The sequence below is a fragment of the Anneissia japonica genome, unplaced genomic scaffold (genome assembly GCF_011630105.1).
Source record: "Anneissia japonica isolate Jap-2015-1 unplaced genomic scaffold, ASM1163010v1 scaffold2207_len539183_cov196, whole genome shotgun sequence".
NCBI classification, from domain to species: Eukaryota; Metazoa; Echinodermata; class Crinoidea; order Comatulida; family Comatulidae; genus Anneissia; species Anneissia japonica.
Window position 1 is genome coordinate 193775 of NW_022699997.1, and position 7531 is coordinate 201305.

General features: G+C 35.4%; 1 protein-coding gene across 2 annotated transcripts in view; it reads left to right on the plus strand.

Annotated features, from left to right (window-relative positions):
- The first annotated feature begins 421 nt into the window (after positions 1-421).
- Positions 422-7531, plus strand: part of LOC117103260 — a 19498-nt gene continuing 12388 nt past the window's right edge. For both annotated transcript variants that reach the window (XM_033243828.1, XM_033243829.1), the window contains exon 1: positions 422-549. The gene's annotated coding sequence lies outside the window, so the exon portion shown is untranslated. The remainder of the gene's footprint in view (positions 550-7531) is intronic.

A 7531-nucleotide genomic window follows, 5' to 3' on the forward strand; every position in this document is an offset into this window, starting at 1 on the left:
ATATCGTTAACATAAATGGTAAATAATAGGGGCCCTAATAGGCTACCCTGAGGAACACCGTGATTAATATTAACAAGATTTGATTTAACACCGTTTAATTCAACAAGCTGTTTTCTGTTTAAGAGATAATTTCTAAACCACCCCGCAGACAGATCTAAAACCAAGAAAATGCTTTTTGAACGCTGTCTCTTATACACATCTAGATAGGCCTATATATATATATATACGGTATACAATATACATATTAGGATATACACGTATGTACATCATTTCCGTTATAGTAAATGAACGTCGTATAATGTGTAACGAAAATTAACGATTACAAGTCAATGTTTTATTAACACTTGGTAATGAATTATTCTACACCCATTGATGTTAACAACGTGATATCATTCCGCGTATACCTCACAACGAACGGAAGGAAACGATTGGTTCACTGGAAATTCGAAGCTCTTTAGAAACAAATATATTGAAATACCGAACTGAATCAGACGTCCACAATTTTCAGTTGGCATCAACTTTCCAGAGTGCTTGAACGTATTATTCCAGGTAGGTTCACAGCAGTTCATTTATTTGTGGTTATGGTATATTACGACTACCGGCATTTGATACCGGTATTTATTTTATTATTTTTTGAAAGAGTGGATTCTAAGTGTGACATGTGTTGAGATAAAACGATTAAAGATTTGACTCTACACTGCTGTTAAATCGCTTGCTTGTAATTTTTATTTTTCTGTCTGTGAGCTATAAATGAGTTGACTAATTACATAGCCGTCGGAAACATTTTGCAAGTGGTCCGGCCATTATAGTGAGTGGGTGGTGCGGGGTGAGGGAGGTGGTATGAGCACTTGACAAATTTGGTAGTAAATGAAGAGTGGAGACCCGCTATCTCTATCCACAGCTACAGGATTTTGAAGTTAGTTGAGGTCTGAGAGCATAATTATCATATCAACTCTAGCCCCACCATGGTTGGTAAACAACTTGTTTGGCGTATATGAATGTCCGGAAATAGGTGCTGGCAACATATAGAGCCGCTATCCCTTCCCCTCAAGGGGCAGCCACAATATATAAGGTTAGTATGGATGACTAACTAATGTATGGAAATATGGAACCTCTGGATGCCATGAAATAGCAGCTGGTAAAGCCGTAGAAAATAATATTGTTAAAAATTTAATTTCTTATCACTGCCATAAGAATTAATTTGATTTGATTTGATTTGATTTATTCGCATCTCATATAAAAAACAGTACAATCATTAAAACAATACACAATATAAAAGGCATAAAATTTATTTGAAAAAAAAACAAGCAAAAGGCCAGTACAAAGTCCAAGAAGATTGATGGAGGAATTGAGGAATGAATACAAAGGAGATGCAAGGATAGCCCAAAAAAGTCCTAAAAAGGTATTATTTCCATTGGAGTCCTTATGACGAAAAACCAAGAAGGTCGAAGGCAGCATCAAAAGAGATTTCATGCCAAATTAAAAACGAAAAAGAAAAAACAAAATGAAAAAGAGAAAGGTTCAAAAAGAATAATAAAAAACCACCGAAGCAGATTCTTCATTACATGCTTTTTCCTTTAAATATCCTTTAACTTTAGATTTAAATTTACTAAGTGAGGGGCAACTTTTTATCTCTTTAGGTAACGAATTCCAATCCTTGATTGCATTATAACAGAAAGTGTTTTGGGCAACAGAAGAGAGTGTCGGGACCCTAAAATTAAGAGCACTTCCCCTCGTACTATACTTATGTGAAATACGGTGAAAATTAATGGAGAGATTGGGTGGGCAGCAATTATGAAATATTTTGAAAACATGACAGACCCTTAAAAACATCACTCTGTCGGAAACATTTAACATTCCAGTTTCAGATAATTGTGGTTGGCCAACATGTGTACGGGGCTTAAGGTTTAAAATAAAACGTACAGCTTTGTTTTGGAGTTTTTTAGATAATTTTTTGCCAATACTTGGAAACCATGAAGAAGCTCCATGGTCGGAAAGAGGCTGCACGAGAGCCATTGTGAGAATTTTACGACAAAATTGATTTAAGTACGAACTTTGGCGATAAAAGTATTTTAGACGGGAATTTGCTTTCTTTATAGCTGAGATAGCTATAAAGTCCCTGGAAACATGTTGGTCAACCTTGACACCAACGTAATTTACAGAATCGCAGCCTTCAATAATGTGTCCAGAATAATCCAGTTGAAAACGATCGACTTTCCTCAGCCTATGAGAAGTGCCAAAGAGAATACATTCAGTTTTAGTTGGATAAAGGGACAATTGATTATCAATCAGCCAGAGGTTACATTTCGTGAGGTTATCAATTAGTTTGCATTCTAGTCTTTGTGGGAGAATGTGATTACACTATACAAAAGCATATTACAGTCATCATCTAAACAAGACGGCATATCGTTAACATAAATGGTAAATAATAGGGGCCCTAATAGGCTACCCTGAGGAACACCGTGATTAATATTAACAAGATTTGATTTAACACCGTTTAATTCAACAAGCTGTTTTCTGTTTAAGAGATAATTTCTAAACCACCCCGCAGACAGATCTAAAACCAAGAAAATGCTTTTTGAACGTCTAACATGACCATTCCCGTGAGAAGACCTTTAGACATTTGTAAACGAACATGATCCACTAGTTGTATTAAACAAGTGTCCGTGGAGAAATTTCTCCGAAATCCGGACTGATATTGATAAATAATATTATTTTCTTTGAGGTATGTTACAACCTGTTCGAAGACAACTCTCTCTAGAAGTTTAGAGAGCGAACTAAGAATGCTGATGGGGCGATAATTATTAATGCCAGTCCTAGGGTATTTTTTATGTAGCGGCTTAACCCTTGCTAACTTAAATTCATCGGGTACACATTCAGTGGTAATGGATTGATTAATAATATGAGTAATGGGTATACATAGGATAGATGAACCATCCTTTAAAAATCTTGGGGGAATTTGGTCTAAACCGGCACTTTTTGTTGCATCTAGATTACTAAGTTCATCTTCAATGAGAACCTTATTAACTTCATGTAATTTAAAATTACGATTGGCTGGTAATACATTCTTATAAAAGGTATTTAAAAAATCAGATCCAACTTTGAAAACACAATTAGGTAAGGGCAGTTTGCTAACAAGTACAGAAGCAATATTAGTAAAAAATGATTAAACCTATTAGCGACAGATTTCTTATCGTGGCAAAAATTGCCACTTTCACCAAGAACAATGTTTTCAGTCCCTGAAACCTGTGTTTTTTAACCTAGTTTCTTGAGGCAACACCAGAGTCTCTTATGTTTATTTTTGTAAGCGTTCAGTTTATTGCTGCGAATTGCTGCGAAGCAGCCAATTCATATTCTTGACAGCAATTTGACCTCTGAAAGGTCATTGTTTGTCAAAAAAACTTGCGCCTAAGACAACTGAGAAGCGGAGTTTCCTTCTTTCGTTCTGCCGGGTAAAATCAATTACTTTAGGCGACGTTTGTAGACTAACCTACTCGTACCAACGTCCGCATGTCGCGACGCTGGAGTACTATTCAGCGTTTTTACTATATTTCTAGGTTTCCTATTACTACGTTTAATCGGCTCATGTCTCAGCCACAATATTTTGAGGCCAATATTATTTACGAACCCAGTTAAACTTATTTATAGCCTATTTCAACGTGCTAATTATTACATTTAGGCGACGCTTGTTGTAGATTGGCATAGTGTTTTCGGAAATAAATACCATTTTATACACATGCGCAGATCGATTCGCCAGCAGCGAGTCATCGCCAGCAGCAGCGAGATGTCACTGCAGCAAAACACTATTGTACACGGTACCAACGCTGTTCTATATATAGACAATGGTTCGTGTCTCATATTATTTGTTATATTTTTATTATTCATTATTTTCACTTGACTCGCATAAATGATTTTGTTCGAAGAACATTTTATGCAGTTTTACTTCGCAGCACTTCACTTGCAATTTGCAATTTCTAGTTTATAATATAATTTGATTTAGCTTTTTTAATTGTTTTCTGGATCCGATTTTTCAGTCGGAAGAATATCAGTTCTTTTACGGTCTTTATTGAATTTTTTCCAAAGATCATCTCGTTCGTTTAAATCACCATTCCTCCGTGTTTTGTTTAACGCGTATTATTTTCCAAGGGGTGACACTGTCAATAATTGGCAGGAGCATCTCTTTGAAATTTCTCCAGCAAACGTTGACGTCAGAGGAGTTTAGCACACTTGACCAATCAGCGTTTGAGAGTTTCTGTACGTACTCATTTACATTATATTTTTTGAGCGATCGAATCTTGATGATTTTGTGATGATTGAATTTTACTTTGGTTGATTTCCGTGAGCAATAAATCAAGGCGTGGTCACTAATTCCCGTGTGGATTACTTCAGATTGACTGATATTGTGTGAGAAGTTGCAGAGAATGTGATCTATAGTTGTGGAAGACGATTGTGTGATTCTGGTGGGGTCTTTAATTACATTTTTAGGCTGTTAGATTTCAAAGTGTTCATGTAATCATTGCATTTTGTACAGAGAATGATTTCTTTTCCTCAAATCGATGTTAATATCCCCCATGATAATGATCTCAAAAGAGCTGTTAATGCGTGCGAGTACCTCATCAAAGTAGTGGACAAAGTTATGCTGTTTTGGAGGCCTATATATCGTGCCGACGACTATGGGTTTTGATTTTGGGAAAATAATTTCAAACCAAACAGCTTCAATACTGCAGTGATCTAAATCCTTTCGTTCACGAAAAGCGATATCATCACGTACAAATGTACAGACGCCTCCGCCTACTCTGTTTCTATCATGCCGAACCGTAGTGTAACCGTCAATTTGTATTTCATTATCGGATATAGATGGGTCAATCCAGGATTCTGTTACTGACAATGCGGCTGCGTTGGACTTTTGAGCAATGATGCGGAGTTCGGAAATTTTAGGTAGCATTGATTGGGCATTAATTTGAACAAAATGTAGACCCTTATTTTCGTAAAATCGTTAAAACGTAACTTTGAGAAGATTCGTCTGTAGGTTGGTTTCCTGTTAAAAAGAGCGGTTTCGTTTTCCGTGTTAATATCTGATCCTATGCTCGTGTTGAGCAGATTAGGTTCAAAAAATGAATCGGAAAAATGAGGTAAACAACATAGACCGTAAGACCAAATCTCATCTTGGCAGTCATAAAACCGAGCATATTCGGTATGAGATATTCTCTGACATTTAATGTGATACCAAGATTGACAATTGGTACAGAGTAAACCTCTATGGTTAGACTTAACAGGTTTACAACAAGTTCCACATGGAAATTTATAGTTGGGTGGGCCTGGATTGATTTCAATGTCACCACATATCATTAAGGCGAACAAAATAAGCGAAAGTTAGTAGAGGGAGCAGCGGTATGGCCAGCTGACTGTCGTCTTCTGCGATGAACTGTTCCAAGGTTCGCGTGTCGACGGCGCAAATGTATATCCTGATCATCGGCATGGATATGCCTATGTTGTACGTATCTATTCCAAAGGCGAGATCCTTCCACAAAGTCTAGCCCGTTAAAAAGCAGCGAATCATGGCAGTTTATAAGTAGTTGATTAAATGGTTCCCATACATTATGATCGGCAAAATTATGATCGTACTTGCGTTTATAAGAATGATTGCGAACTGCTAAAATAATGATTATGTGGATCGTAAGTGAGAGCACCGAAATCATAGACCTACTGTGCGACATTATGGTGAAAGCGGAAAAAATAATAATTAAGAATTAAGAATTGTAAAGCGCCTAGAGGGATCTGTGATCTGTTAGGCGCTATATAAATACGGTATTATTATTATGATTATTATAAGTAGAAAAATTGAGTTGCTTATTCCTCCAGAAGAGCAAGAAACATGAATACATGTATAATACATAAACCAAAAATGACTAAAACACACTGTTATTGTATTTACACGATGTGGAGGGTATTCACCTATGAAATATACACAATATGCAATAAATAAAACACAGGATTAGCCACACAAATGGACCTACAGCCTACATGTTATGAACATACTGCTCGTACAATTTTAATTAAATTTTCTTGCAGAGTTCAGCCTGGAACATAATAAGTTATTTATCACTAGAATTGTAAAAAAAGAAAATAATAAGTTATAGGCCATGGTCTGGAGGGGGGGGGGGTCACCGTGCACCCCCTCCCCCACAGTTAAACTTCCTTGGTATCATTTCGTTCCTACGGGCATATAAAACAAAAAAAAAATGATGTTAACTAGAAAAATATAGGGATGCATTGTACGTACTCGCGTCATTTGTAATGGTCGTTAGTGTTTTATGGTCAATACTTTTTTGAGGAGAGGGGTAACATTTATGCCCATAACTTGTGAATTAAAAATCCCATCAAAGTTATTTGATAGCAGTGTGTAGCATATAGGTTTCTTAATCATATGCAGTTTAAATAAAATTAATCCGACAATTATTAACCTCCCTAGAGGTCAAAAGGTCATCAACCTTTTTGTAAAATGCAAATTTTTTCATAAAATATCAATAAACTTCAGTGTCATATGTCTAATTTTGGATGTATTTGATACAAATTGTGTTTTTCTTGTAGTTATTAACATATGGAATACAAAAATTGAGGTTAACAAGAAAAAAATTAAAATGCATTATGTACTATTGTCAATGTTTATGATCCGAGAAATTTGTAATCAACAACAGTTTTTGGGGCAGGGGGTAACATTCATGCTCATAACTCTTGATTTAGTCAATGGATTTGTATGATGTTGGTATCAACATTTAGCATATAGATTGGTCAGTCATTCAAATTTAAAAAGTTTTGAAACAGGCAGAGATCAAAAGGTCATTGACCTACACAGAAAAGTTGTATATTTATTCACAATTCACTCACAAACGTTTACAACAGTTGTGAGTAGATTTGATACCAATTAGTATTTTCTATTAATAATAAGCATATGGAATGAAATAAAATAATAATAATATGGAAATATGGAATGATAAAAAATTATATTAACAAGAAAAATGTATAAATTGATTAAATGTATACTGTCATTTTTGATTACTTGTGTAATCAATGGCGATGTTTGGGGTAGGGGTTAACATTTAGGTTCATAACTCATGATTTTTTGGATGGATTTGCATGTTGGTGGTATTAACATGTAGCCTGTAGATTTTCTAACCATTCAATTTTAAAACATGTGAAAAAATTTACGTATCTAAAGGTCAAAAGGTCGTTAACCTCTGTAGAAAAATACAAATTCTTCCCAAAAACCATGGCAGATATTCTTTATGACAATATAATGGAAATATATAGTCGTGAAAGTTATGTTAAAAGTTTCCCACACGAATAAAATAAACGAGCAGTACTGGATAAAGACAGCTTGGTTTCTTGCTTCAAACAAGGTATCCATTCATAGAAGTCTTATGAAGATGAGCATATCCAAGTGATGAACCTAAAAGGGTCGGGGACCAGGACATACTGTACATTCGACTTTAGATTGACAAAGATTGAAATATGTTAAATACAGACACGA